The sequence below is a fragment of the Atractosteus spatula genome, chromosome 1 (assembly GCF_055471065.1).
Source record: "Atractosteus spatula isolate fAtrSpa1 chromosome 1, fAtrSpa1.hap1, whole genome shotgun sequence".
Taxonomy (NCBI): domain Eukaryota; kingdom Metazoa; phylum Chordata; class Actinopteri; order Semionotiformes; family Lepisosteidae; genus Atractosteus; species Atractosteus spatula.
Window position 1 is genome coordinate 36410617 of NC_142706.1, and position 15443 is coordinate 36426059.

The 15443-nt window shown below is 34.9% G+C and overlaps 1 protein-coding gene across 2 annotated transcripts in view; it reads left to right on the forward strand.

The window, feature by feature from the left end:
- Positions 1-15443, forward strand: part of slc2a9l2 (solute carrier family 2 member 9, like 2) — a 278540-nt gene that overhangs the window by 246773 nt on the left and 16324 nt on the right. The gene's annotated exons all lie outside the window — the stretch shown is intronic.

Sequence of the window (15443 nt, forward strand, 5' to 3'; positions counted from 1 at the left end):
AAGTATAGGTGTTATGTGGTCGTACCTTCTACTCCTGGTAACAATTCTAGCTGCCATGTTTTGAATTTGCTGTAAGGTGTTGAAAGTGCAATAGGTGCTCCCTGATTGTAGGACATTACAATGATCTAATCTTCTGTATACAAAAGCATGTATTAGATTCTCTGTGTCTTGAGTGGAGAGAAAATACCATAGTTTTTCAATATTTCTTAACTGTAGGAAGCATGCCTTCGATACTGCATAAACATAAGAGTTAAATGAGAGCCTTGTGTCTAAGATGATGCCTACTGTAAGTTACGAGCCGAATCTTTGAGGCAAAATTTTAAATCCTCAGAGTTTAGTGCTGAGGTTACAGGAATCCTATCCGCACTGTTGCCTCCAAACAACAGAACCTCAGTTTTATCAAAGTTGAGTGACAAATTTTTTTCACACATCCAAGACTTTACTTCATTAATGCAATTAGCTAAAATGTGACAATTGATGAGCTGTCCTTAGGTGTAAATGAAATGAATATTTGAGTATCATTAGCATAGGAATGAAAGTTAATATTATGCTATCATATTATCCTACCTAGTGGCAACATGTACAGAGAGAACAAAACTGGTCAGAGTACTGATCCCTGTGATACCCCAAATTTGACTGGTGACAGTGACGAAGCAGTACAAATATTAGATACTTGAACATAGTGAAAATGGTTAGTTAAATGAGAGGTAAATTACTTAAGGATGGTTCTACATAGGCCAACCACAGACTCAAGCTTGTGTAACAAAATACAATGGTTAACTGTGTTGAAGGCAGCACTAAGATCTAGGAATACAAGCACTGTTGTTAAAAAGTTGTCATGGTGCTCATGCTGGCAAGGGGACAAAGCTTTAAGATATTCGACAAAAGACCCTTATCAGATAAAAATGGATGTTATAAATTAAAAGGTTGTTTCTTCTGAATTTATGTAAGCATTTTGAATTTTTCACTAAACAGAGTATTGTAGTACTATTTCCCATAGTATCATGATCAATAAACACTCTTTCAGCATAAGCTGAAATTGTGTTCTTTGTGTATCATTGTGTATAAAAATCAATGTACTTTGGTACTTTGGTGTTTCAAAATTTTCTGATGTATAGCACATGCATTTACTATACAAAAGTATTCAAATCCTTGCACAGTTTTCATATTTTGTTTGTATAAAGTTTTCTGTCATAGCACTTTGGAGCAGCAATTAAAATTTTATGTACACAATCTACTTCACTTAACCAAAGCAAAAACAAAAGAAGAAATACATAATGAATATGAAATGAAAATGCATGATTCCAGATTTATTCAAGCCCTTTCCTGTGCTTTGTGAAGTGCCCTTTGTGTGCAATAATGGTGGTTCTATTGATTTCAGAAAAAAAAATCACTTGTCTCTGGTAGGTTCTGTGGTCAGGTAGTTAATTTCAAGCAAAGACTCATTAGCTTTCAAAGCAAGTCAGACATAAAGTAATTGAAAATATAGATTAGAAGAAGTGTATGGAAAAATCAACCTCTCTGAACTTTACTGTGAGCACAGTTTGCACAGTCAGCAAAATATGGTAGGTGAGTCGTGCGCCATCCAGACACTGCCTGGGGCAAAAACTTACCTTTCGGCAGGGAAGTGATCCAAAGCACAAGGCCAAAGTTACAATCGAGTGACATAAGAAAAAAATGGAATGTTCTGGTTTGGTCCAGTCAAAGTCCTGACTTCAATCCTATTGAAAATCTGTGGAATGATTTGCAGACTCCCTAAAATGCTGAATATTTGCCTGTAAAGCTGACGGCCACTTTCATGAGGCATAGAGAAAGAGAATTATGATGGCTGAACCTCTGACATAATGAGCCATTCTCCTGAGTGCTTATGTAAAAAGAGTTTTGGCTTAGCCAACTTGTTTAATTTATGTAAGTTTTCGTTCATGTTTTTTAATTTTGTTTTATTTCAAAACACTTTGAGATTCGTTTGGTTTCATTTCCTCTGCAAGAAATCATAACATCAGTAATTTAAATTATTAATACTTATATATGATGTTTATATATTATATTGAATGTCTTTTTACAGTGTAAGGGATTTAATTTAGCTCAATGGTGGTTCAGTGGTATTCTCAATTCTCAGTTCTCACCTGCCATGCAGGAGGCTTGGATTTTAATTCCCAGCCAATGCATAAATTCTATCAAAACTGCCCTCCTGGGGATCATAAAAACTAATAATAATTTTCGAATAATAAAATGTATACAATATTAACATTTTATTAATTTTATATATCACAGTATGTTAAATATCAAATTAATATTACTAATAAAAATAGAAATAACATGGATTAGCCTTCATAGTTTAGAGTTACTGTAGCAATCAAGACACCCCAGGGATGTTTCAAAAAGCAAGATGACTTTAGCTGGATATGTTAAATAATATTTATTGTATAATATATTGAGAATGTGTTGGGGTTTTTTTCAGGTATACACGCACATTAAAATATTTTAAATTAATTTAAATGTTGTCCTAATGCTAATTATACAGTCTAAATTATAAAATGAAACCAAAGTAAACAAGAAAAGACAGTTGTGTATACATTATTCCACAAAAAGAAAGAACAATCTTCCTTATTCATAATGGTAAGCTACCCTGTCTTCATTGAGCTCAAATGCAAAACTGTAAAAGTTCTCTTTTTCTTGCCATCTCTCTAGCATGTTCTGTCTCTCTTTCTCAAATTCTTTTAATTAAGCATAGTTTAATCTCTAATATATATACTGTATACAGTGTAAAAAAGAGAAAGTGAAACCAAATGAACCCAAAAGTGTTTCCAAGTAAATCAATATGAATAAAAAATGCTGAACAAAAACTAACATGAAATTACCAAGAAACATACTTAAAACAGCTTATTATAAATCAGAAATATTTTATAAGTCAAGAGTACTTATGTTCATGTGTATGTTGTTTATCATTTTTAATCTGAACTTTAGAAGTTTTCATGGGAAATTAAATTTAAATGAGCACGTTATTTTTTTTTCCAAAATAACTACAGTAAATGACCAAGTTTGATGCAGAGAATTTGATGCAGAAAATGTTTATGAAGAAGGTGGAATACTGTTGTGTAACTCATCTTTTTATCTAGCATTGCCAGTTATATACAGTACTGTAAATATAAATTTATATTCACAAATTAATATTGTTAATAACATTCTGCAATGTTATTATACTTTGGTTATTTTCAGCTACCTAAATTTCCCTTTACTTACATGATTCCATATTAATATTCCATATTAAGTGGATTTAAAGAAGTAAAACAATGAAGCTACCATTTCACTTATGTTTAATGTACCACAAATTCTACCTGTCGGTCTTCTTCGGGCAGTGAAGAGCTAAATGTGGCATTCTGAATCATACCGCAGGTACAATGTATTTTGCTTACCGTGGACACAAGTTTTGACGTGCATTCCGAATGGCTGCATCTGTAAATGTGATAAGCTGAAATAAAAGATCCAGAGAAGCTAATACAATCTGAGATGCTCATGTGATAAGATATGCACATATATCTATATTCAAAGCCAAATCAAATGGTTTGGAATATAACGTTTGCTTGAGTGCACCTGTTGTTCAAAAAGATCAAAAAGACATCAGTGACTTTGTAATATAAGGATTTGATGGATAATAACGGCTTTGCTATGTGTTGGTTGTTTTTCACATCTGAAATAAAAAGGAGCTTCTTCAATTCTCGCTCATTCCCGTACCCTAGAATGGGTTAAATTTTGTGGTATCTGAGGACCAAATTCTGACAGTTCAGACCCTTTTCAGTAACATAATTACTGTAATTTACCAAAAGTTAGAAAATGAGATGCAAAAAGTCTTACAAACATTATGCAATCAGACAATAGCACAGGCAACGCAAGTTCTTAGAGATCCTAAAAGATCCCTAAGATTTCTGAATAGAGTCCTTTTTGTCCAAACAAAATTCCCCAGATGGGAATTTTTAGTGTATTCAGAATTGCATTCTGTAGGTCTTAAATGATAACCTCTCCCATTGGTCATTGTTCATACTGGAGGTCCTGAGATAATCTTTTGAGTGCATGCTAAGAGCTGTAAAATGACAATAATAATTTAACTGCACTTAGTTGGTTATACAGTATGCCTACAGTTACATGTCAAACAGAACTTACAATCATTACAAAGAAGCCTGAGTACATACAAAAATGGACACATAAAATGAAAATATCTAAAAAAACTATTTGAGCTTAGAACGTTTTTGTCACGATCGCAAACCCCTCCTCTTAGGGGCGCTCCAGCCCTTCCTCGTTTGCTTCATTCCCCGCACCTGTTCCTTGTTCCTACCCCGTTTCAGTTCACCTTTAAAAGCCAGGAGCTCACTTCACTTGAGGCTCTGCATCTGATCTCCGCATCGTGCGAGCCCTGGACCTGGTTGCGTCTGGCTCCGTTATGTTTTTTGCTTCCTGCTCCTGTTCCTGTTCCCCCTGCCGGTCCCGACCCGGCACCTGTTTTTAATCTCTGGTTTTTGGATGGATTACACAGCCATGGATCTTTGCTTGTTTTTTGGATTCTCCCTTGGACATTCTTTGGATTGTTTGCCTCGGCCACACCTCCCTGGATCACCGGCACTGCATGGACACGCCCCACTGTTTTCATCCCCATATTCCTGCATGACTTTTTCCCCAGTGTTTCCTCACAATTCTGGATTGTGTTGTCTGCATAGGGTCCGGAAAGAACTGTTCGTGACAGTTTTGCCTTACATTCTTCCTCCATGGGCCAGTACAGAGCATGCATCAAATTTTAAGAATATTTGTGAAGGCCATGCCAAAGTAAAGTGGATTTCACATAGCAGAGTGACCCTCATACAAAGACATTTATCTTTGAGATACAGCAGAAAATTTAATAGGTGGTTAAATACAAATCTGTCAAATGAAGAAATGAAAAGAGCAGCTGGAGTTAAGATAGAAATACCATGTTTGCAGTAGTCTTATTACAATAAATCAATTAACTTTTCTCTTGCAGTAGGAATTGTTCATCTCTAAAATTACAGAGGATGCTGTTAGATGAAAAAGAATAACCATTTTAAAGATATACATATAACAGTCGATAATACTGTGTAAATCCTATACAGACAATCCCAGTGTAAATATCACCTGTCTACCTTGTTAAAAGAATGGTGAATAAAGTACATTTAATATGACTGTCACAGCCATTTAAAAATATTAATTTAAATTTAAATATAATAATCATGGCTAGAAAGCATTTCATTTAATGCATAAATGGTAAAGGGTTTTTTGTGAAAATTATTCAAGCATTGCAATTAAGGATTACATTTGAAAGGACAAACAAAAGAAATACAATAACGAAAGTCAGATAAAAAGTATGGGTGCATGGTTATTACAACATGATGAATTATTCTGACATGTCTTAATGTACTTCTAGCATAATTCTAATGCAAAACAAAAATGCAATTATTAATGTCATTTATGATTTAGATACAGTACCCTACACATGTATGTTTAACCTTGATAAAATATAACTAAAAGTGGACTTCAAGAATTCAAGTGTACATTCTGTGTTTTGTATACAAAAATCCAAAACTAAAGAGATTTATTTTTTAATATTATATATAAAAAATTAGACACCTTTCAAAATTAAATATATTTCTAAATGTAAGATTTTCAAACATATTCATACCCTGGCAGTCAGTATTCTGTGAATTCTGCTCTGGTTCAGATAACCTCAAGGAGGCTTACAATAGCCGTTTATTATTCAAGTTCTTTAAGACCGTCTCCCTATTTTGTTTTACAAATTCCTCCAAATATTTTTCAATCTACTGTTATAATACAGTTTCAGATCATACCACATGATTTGATGCAACTCACAACTGGCATCCCAATGAAACTAAGCAGGTGTGAGCCTGGTCAGTACCTGGATGGGAGACCTCCTGGGAAAAACTAAGGTTGCTGCTGAAAGAGGTGTTAGTGGGGCCAGCAGGGGGCGCTCACCCTGTGGTCTGTGTGGGTCCTAATGCCACAGTATAGTGACAGGGACACTATACTGTAAAAAGGTCCCATTCTTCTGATGAGATGTAAAACCTAGGTCCTGACTCTCTGTGGTTATTTAAAATACCAGGACATTTCTCAAAAAGATTAGGGGTGTAACCTCAGTGTACTGGCCAAATTTCCCATTGGCCCTTACCAATCATGGCCTCCTAATAATCCCCATCTGTCAATTGGCTTCATCACTCTGTTCTACTCCCCACTAATACCTGATGTGTGGTGAGCGTTCTGGCACACTATGGTTGCCATCACGTCAACCAGGCTGCACATTGGTGGTGGTGGTGGAGGGGAGTCCCTATTATTGTAAAGCACTTTGAGTGAACTGTCCAGAAAAGCGCTATATAAGTGTCAGGAATTATTATTATGATTTGAACTCTGCTCCCACAACCCTAGTCAGTAATCCCGTTACTGAGTTTTGGTTGCAAAGATGGTTAAACTTGTGTTTAATTGAGATTGTTATTGTTTTTTTAAAAGGCTAATTTAATATTTCAAAATTGTAGTAACCTATTTGTTACTACAATACAGTAATGCAGTATACAAGTATAATATTGTCCTCAAATGATGTGGAAACACTTTATATGAATATTACTGCATACTGTCTAAATAGCTACTACACCAGATTTAATAATCACATGGATAATGCTGTGATTAAGAGGTTATGGTATTTGTTTAAACATTGCATGGTACCAAGGGCCTATAGATAACACTAAAACCTGATCCCTTATTCACAGATTATGTCATTTGCACATGTCCGTGTCAGGCATTATTCATGTGACTTGAACATTTTGTGTAGCAGTTATGAAGCCTTTATGCAGCAACATTCAAATATCAATGAATTTAGATTTTCATGGAGACTCAAGTCTCATATACAGTAGAAACAGCAGGTTGAGAAAGGGTGTAGGAAGGACAGGAGCTTCACAATTTGTGAGCTTAAGAGTAGTGAAGGCTCAATGCCTCTCATCAGTCCAGCAGAATGTGTTACCCTTGAGAGAGAACTCATGCAGAGGGATAGTGGCAGAGCCAGCCACAAAGCAACTGTAATAGGTGTCACTAGAGAGTCACTAGAGAGCTCCATATACAGTAGCATATCAGACTTCACAACACTACATTGATCAAGTTCTGGGACTTCATTTGTTCCCCTTACTGTGACGTCTTCTGATGTGATAACATATCCTCATTGTGATACTGTCAAAATGACTTTCTTGCAAGATGAGAATGTGACAGTTACTGTATGCCAAGGATGCTCTACTCACCAGACTTGAGTCCAGTTGAACAGTAATGGAAGGAACTGAGATGATACAGTATGTGATCTCTAGGGCTCAGACTCCATTGAACAGGCACATGCACAAACTCTACAAATGTTCAGTTTCTATTACAGTTTCTATTACTGTACAGTTTCCAACAGTTGCCACAGAGAGTATTGTGTGAGTTTCATAGTAGACTTCCTTTTGATCAGTCATGTCAAACTACAGTCATGTCAGCATAATTAAATTATAAATGTATTTTTTTCAATTAAATATTAGTGCAAAAAGCCATTTTCCGGATTGTAATTTTATTAATTTGTTGAAGTTACAGTACACAAAACACTCATGAATACTAGATAAATACCACCTCAACCAAAACTAGATAATGTCACATTCAAAGTATACAGTATTAGATAAAAATTGCATATTGTAATATTTACACTCCTACTACATGTTAATGGAATTATTGCATTTTTAAAATTAAAACAGTTAAAATGGTATATTCATAACAAAAGATGGAAGCAAATTTTGCAAGATTGTGTTTAACATAATACCATAAATTCTAACATTATCATAGAAAAAAAACTTTAAATAAATCTAGCTAAACTTGAATTATTAGATTTGTAAAAGCAAAGATGTTCAGTCAAAATGCAAGTTTATTTATTTTAATCTATTATTCTAAAATTTCTAGCTTTCTTTATGGGATAATATCAATAAGTCTTCGTGAAAAGCAGCTATATTGCTGCTTGGGTTATTAAAATTATCATGTTCTTTACACAAGAGCATGCTGCACACAGTGTTTTACTAATTTTTTTACTTTTGTTACTTAAAACACGAGAGACACAAGAAACCTCACAGTTGATTACACCTGCTATAGTTTTCCCTTACAGTCCTCAGGCTGGTTATTGTCTTTTTTTGAAGTTTCAGATCTATAGAGATCTGGACCCCCTCCCTCCATCCCTTCTTCTTCTCTGTCTTCATGACCTTTAAGAACAATGTCTTCCATATGAAAAAGATTGTGTAAAATTTCAGAAATGCCCAAACGAGCCATGGTGTTGTATTCTTCACATGACCTCATGCTCGTTTTTGGTCCTGCACAGCAGAAAATTAGGACGTAAAATACAAGACTACCAGGGACCTTTAGTGAAACAGTGACTCAGTGATCACTGATGTACTGTAAAATGACACATATTGAACACAAAGCTGTGTTTCACTATTTGTTGTAGATATACAGTATATATGGCAATTGCGAAGGTTTTAAATCAGAAGTCATATCAAACCAGTATCCTTGATACACTGCATCTGTGAGGTTTTCCATCAACAGTAAATTGTGTTCTGTTAAGAAGACCTTTGTGGTTTAATACAAGTTACTTTGCCAGTCAGAAAGGAAAGGAAGGTTAGCTCAATGTGTTCAAATCTCACTGAAACAGCTTTTTTCCACATGTTCTATCAGACTGTCACAGGCTGTTAACAGGAAATTGAAATTACTTATTCTATGTAAAAAACGTAGTTTATAAAATTTTAATCAGCAATGATCTTTTTTACAGAACCTTGATCATTTGAGCAGACTTGGATTTTCACCCAGTGCCTGTCAACTAAAGTCTTGAGATCTGGAAGACTTAAAAATATTCTAGTTTTCCTGAGAAAAGGGTGTTTTGTGCCTTACCATGCATACTGTATGTGTGTGTCTTTACAACCCTGAAATTGTAAGACACATATGCCATTTTTTATTGTTTTAATATAGGGACATTACTAAAAGTCTTAAAGGGCTTGAGACTAAATGAATAAACCATCATCTATTCTTGAAACCTTCTTTTTATTAATAGTACTACTTTGGAAACTCTTCAAGTCTGATTTATATACTAATGAATGAGAATAGTATCCATTAAAAGTAAGTGATTACAGTAGATAATTGTAATTAAAAAATAGTTATGTAGCTAACAAAATTGTACCAAAATACTGATAAAAGAAAGTTTAATATAAAAATTTATAATAAAATAAAAAATAATATTTTGAGGAGGTTGATGTAAAGGCAAATTTACAATCAAAACATTATGCCTTTAATTAATAATAATCTTCCAATTAAACACTTTATTAGAAACTGGAATGTGCTGATATTAAAATTTATTTTGACTTTTATGTTTGAAGGTTTAGTACAGAGCTTCCCAGCCTGAGCCTGCTATCTTCTGATTCTCATTCAAGCTGAGCATTCAGTGAATTAATTAGACCCTTAATTAAACTAATCTTCTATTAATTAAACCATTTAGCGATTCTCAGTTATGAAAACATTGGAGATTTCAGGTTACCTATGAAAAAAAAACTTTTTTTGGAGTTGGAGTTGAAAACAATGTTTACAAAAGTTTACAATGTTTACAGAAACAATGGTTTCTCCAATAATATACCCAAGCGTTTGGTTTAATAAGAGGCACGCGTTTTACTTATTCTCTGGCACATCTTTGGTGAAAAGAGTAATAATTCAGGCACACTTGGCTGAACAAATATTTATTTACAATGACAGTATAACACACCACCTACATCATAAACATACAACACACAAGTTCCTTTCTATGTACAAGTTTACAGACAAGGCACTTCAGAGACCTGCATCTAAAGCACCCAGAAGTTTGCGTGTTCAACTCTTAAATAATGCCTACAGAGTTCAAAATAGCAAATAAGCTGCCTTCTAAACCAAAAAGAATACAACCTTTTAAGTCCCCCTCTCTCTGCAATCCTGGATGGCACAAAATAAATGGGAGCCTGTTTCCTTATTATAAAAATGCACCCGCCAACCAGGGAAGGTTGTTATTAACTGAGGAATGCTTCACTCAGTCCTGAATTTTGCTCAAAATTCCCTCACTTTCAGGAAGTTCAAGTTCCCTAAAATAAAGAATAGCAAGCTCGCTTTAGCAAGTTTCAAATACTTAGCTCCAATCGAGTCTTTCCAGATGTTCTGGAAAAAGGAAATCTCGCATGGCACAAGCTTCAAGTTCTCTCTCCTCCTGTCCTTTTCTTTCTCAATTCAATTCAAAGTGCTTTACTGGCATGACCAATGAGTAAAATCAGTGTTGCCAAAGCAAAACAAATACAATTAACATAAAACAGAAATCTACAGACATTTACAATTAAGACACAATCATAAGATATCTACATATAAACATATGGAGCATTTATTGGGAGACAGGCTCACTGTTCCTCAGGCTGTGACAGGAGATCACATACTGGGCTGCCAGGTCCAGTTCCCTCCTCCCTCTCCCAGTAGAATTGGGAGTTGTTGTGATTCTGGCAGGTGTGGGAATTCTGGGATTAGATATGTAAAATTGGGGAAGAATGTTTCTCTAATCCCAGAATATTTCTGGCACAGCCTATCCTCTCTGGGCAGCCAGGTCTGCCTGTGTCACCCAGTTTCTATGGCAAGGCTCTGGTCACTGAGCCTGTACTTCGTCAGGGTCTGTTTCTTTTTGCTTTAACTTATCTTGGTCAAATATTCAGTGTGTATTGTCTATTAAGGATTCTGTAGCATTCCAGTTTATGTTGTGTTCGTGTGTGTATGTCCCAGTGTGTGAGAGACTGCTGTTTGATCTGTGCTGTGATGTGGTTGATTCTGATTTGTGGTGCTCTAGTAGTGCTGCCCTGAGGCTGGCTTCGCTGGTGTTGGTGTGGCTCGGGCCAGTGAGCCTCAGGACCAGCTGGCTCAGAGGGCTCTTTGTTGGGGTCAGCTCTTGGCTCAGCAGGGCCTTGTGGTGGTCGGAGTTTTGGTCGCTGTTTTTTAGGTATAGCCAATACTTTATTACCCTCTTCTGTTTGTGTATTGATAATGGGTATTGGCCCAATTGGGCCTGCATGTGTTGTTAGGTGTTTTTCTCTGCACATTGAGGATGTTTCTACAGAAATGTGCATGTGCATCCTCCATCTCTCTCTCTCTCAATTCAATTCAATTTCTATTCAAGGTGCTTTATTAGCATGACTGATCTGTACAATCAGTGTTGCCAAAGCAAATAGAAATAATAAAATTAACATGAAACAAAATAAAAATAAAATAAAATCTACAGACATACTGTATTAAAGACATTTACAACAAAGACATATCATAAAATATTTACATATACTGTAAACATATTGAGTATTATTGGGGGACAGACTCACTGTTCCTCAGGCTGTGACAGGAGATCACATATTGGGCTGCCAGTTCAGCTGAGTTCCCTCCTCCCTCTCCCAGAAGGATTGGGACCCGTTGTGATTCTGGCAGGTGTGGGAACTCTGGGATTAGATTTCTGAATTTAGGGATGAATGTTTCTCTAATCATAGAGTATCTGTCACAGTGCAGTAGGAAGTGCACCTCCGTCTCTATTTCTCCCCGCTGGCAGTGGGAGCACAGCCTATCCTCTCTGGGCAGCCAGGTCTTAATGTGTTGTCCAGTTTCTATGGCCAGGCTACGGTCACTGAGCCTGTACACCTGCTGCCAGGCTCTGTTTCTTTTTGCTGTTTCTTATCTTGGTCAAATATTCAGCTAGTGTGTATCGTCTGTTTAGGGATCTGTAGCATTCCAGTTTATGTTGTGTTTGTGTGTGTGTGTCCCAGTGTGTGAGATATTGGATATCCCTCTCTTTCTCTCTCAGTCTCTTCCAGTCTGTTCTTTTTTGTTTCTCTTTTCTCTGTTTTGATCTAATCTTATATGGTGTCTTTCTGGACTGTTGACTGATACTTAATCATTTACCCAGAACTTACTTAACTAAGGTAAACCAAGGTAAACTTCATGATTTCTTTGCTCACAAGATCTGACCCCCTACATCCCAGCAAACATCCTCTTTGCTTTGAAGCTGGAAATGTTTGCACTGCCAGGCATTACCCATTGTTTCAAGATTCTTTTGAGACACATCCATTGTCACCTACAGCTGTAACATTATTTTGTTCTGTTTTTGAACTCCTGAATTTGATAGTAATAAAATATATTTTACAGCTTATTACATAATAAAGTAAGAGCCCTTATATTGCTTGGTCACAATTAAATAGCTGCCCAATACCAGCAGAATTGATTTTGATAATAATTTTTCTGCTTTCTCTTCTGGCAACTTGACTGAAACTTCTCAGGTATACTTTGATTTGTTCTTCACAAGAAACATATCTTTATAATACAAAAAATCCCAAATTAAGTAGTATTCATTAGAGCCTTTTGCAACAATTAATATCTTAAATAGTGGAGGTTATCTTAAGACAATGACGACCACAGACAATGGGTTGTGTTTTGTTTTTTCAAGAAATGTACTGTACTGGTACACGATCACTAAAAATACTGTGAAATGTACCAAATTAAATGTAGCAAAAATTCTTATTCTTATTTTTATTCTTATTCCTTTTTCAATTATGCTTCGGTATTGCTAATATGGTTTCCCACATGTAATGTGCAGTATATGAAATCCTTAAGTGGTCAAGGATGTGAAATTGTTCTCAAAGCTATCTATTACAAGATTTTTTATTTTATTTTTATTATTTTATTAATATTTCTACATGTGTACATGAACACTGAAGACAGAAACTGGAAGAATAAACATATATTAGTTTTTTTTTAATCCAAGATTTGTTTTTTATGAATTTAAGTATAGTAGGAAATTGGATCTTCTGTATATGCTAAAAGAGTAAGAGTATTTATCTTAAATTGTATTAAGAAGTACTTGATTAAAAGTAATGCTAGTTTCATAATCTGCATTTGTGTTTTTGAAGTGCTGAGATCTTATAAAACAATTAAAAAGCTTGTTTGGACCTGAGTAATATTTTTGCAGAGCACCAGTGTGTAATTACTAGAAAACGTGGCTTACAAATTACAGTAATTATATTGATTGATCATAAAGTGCCTGTAGTGGAACCAAGTAAGTTATGTTATTTATTTTAAGATGTATCTCAAGCTCTGGAACTCTGATGTGAATTGCTATCAATCTGATTAAACATACAGTAAAAAATTAAATTATCTTGAATAGGATTCAGTGAAGATAATATGAGAGACCAGTGATAAGAGTTTATAGAATTTGTCCTCTAATCCCTATTTAATGACTGGAACGTGTTCTGCTAATGGCAGCTTAGTATATGATGGTACTAGACTATCAGCGCATGGTCAAACTTAACAGATACTGCTAAAAGTTATGTTAATAGTGGTAATGTAATTGTTTTATGGAAAGGTGTCTCATGAATAATTTGAAAAAACAAACTAACCTATGAACATGTTTCTACAGAAACTTCCACTTTAATGGGTGTTATGATGTTTTTTGTCTTTTTCTTAGTTTTTGCTTTTTTGTCTTTATCTTAATTCACATAACTATATGTAGTAACTGCCCATACTACAATCTAGTGTTATCCAAATGCCCTCAAGATGTATTCATACACCTGATGAAGATGAAAGACAAATAACTTCATCTTACTGAATTAGATATAGATTGGATAATACATTTTTCTTAAAACAATTTTATAAATGTTATTATCTTAATGTCATTGCACAAATAAAAGTCATATATGTTAAACATATTTAATTGAATTCCAAAAAAGGGTCACATTCATCCACACCTCCGGTATTCTTTTGATTAATATCTAATTCTATAAAATTATAAACATACAATAATATTGTGCTCTATGTCTATGAACTCTGTGAACTACAGTATGTCTTATGGTCAGAATACTGTATATACTGTATAAATTGAGCTTCTTGGATATGTTCAATAACTTTGTTGAAAAAATATAGAGCTCTATAGAATAGTAATGGATGCCTTCAAGGCTACAAAAAAGCCTTTGAAGATTTCCTGTTTTCCTGGGTATGAAAGGTAGTAACACATGGAAGGCATTCAGTAGTAACATAGAGCACATCACCAAGGTTTTAAATCAAAAGATTTAAAAGAAATAAATGATTATAAAATATTTTTTTCACTTTACACTGTAGGGTTCATTATTAAGAAATACCAGGCTACTGGTATAGTGGCAAGTATATCTTGCCATAGTTGAAGATCTTCACTAGCATTTTCAAGATACAAACTGGCGTAAACTGCCATTTGACATTGCCCACTTGAATGTGCCATTCATGGTGAGGTTGCAAGTTAGAAGCCTCTTCTGACGGCAAACTACAAAAAAAGCAACTTGAATTTGCCAACGTATATCTGAATGAGAATAGGAACTATGTCTTATGGTCAGAATACTGTATACTGTATATAAATTGGGCTTTTTGGATATGTTCAAAAGCTTTATGTAAAAAAAGTGAAGCTCACGTCTAAAAACATGCATGGTCACTGAAAAATGGGTCAAGTAGTCTATTGTTTTATAAGGTTATTTTACATCTTCAGGTCCAGGAGTTCTTGATAAAAAAGGGAAAATCAAGAACTCCAGCAATAACCAAGACATTTTGGCCAAACACTTAATTTCCTGTGCCAAAAAGCACAAAGCCTAGCTGTAAATAAACACTCCAGCATGACAATGATCCAGATTATACATCCTAATGGACAAAGAATGGAATTAATTATAGCAAATACTACTGTCTGTGCAGTTACTGTATATTTAGATTATACCATGGCATTTTTACATTTCAAAAAACACTTTAAATCTTTCTGTTTAATTACTTGATAATTTCTGTTCCTATTTCATCAAGAGTGAGAATACATCTTGAGGCCATATTATCTAGTTTTTGAAGGTGATGGGGGGGGGGGGGGTGTATTAGTGTTTGTTTGGTAAACTAGAGCAGCTGTTTCCAATCCTGGTCCTAAAGGCCCACACACCTACTGATTTTTGTTTTAGACAAGCTCTCAGCAATGCATTTGAACCATTAACTGACTCAATGAGATCCTGGATGAGATTCTCTTAGGTCACTCACTAGTAACCTAGCAACCTGACCACAAGGCTACCTCTGATTTGTACCTTTTCTTATGTTTTATGAACTGTACCCTTGATATTTTTTAGTTCTTCTGATTCAAAATGTAATGGAAGAGAACCAATTTATTTGCCAAGAAACTTAATGAAATTGCTAACAAAATTTTAGGTAAGACTGTGTGCTACAGTATAGTTTTGTGAATGAGTGGGTTTCTGTTTAATTTCTCACAGATGGCGATATGGAATTCAGTAATATGGTGTACTTTATGGATGTTCAAAGGTGTAGTTTTGCTCTCACTTTTGTCCTCA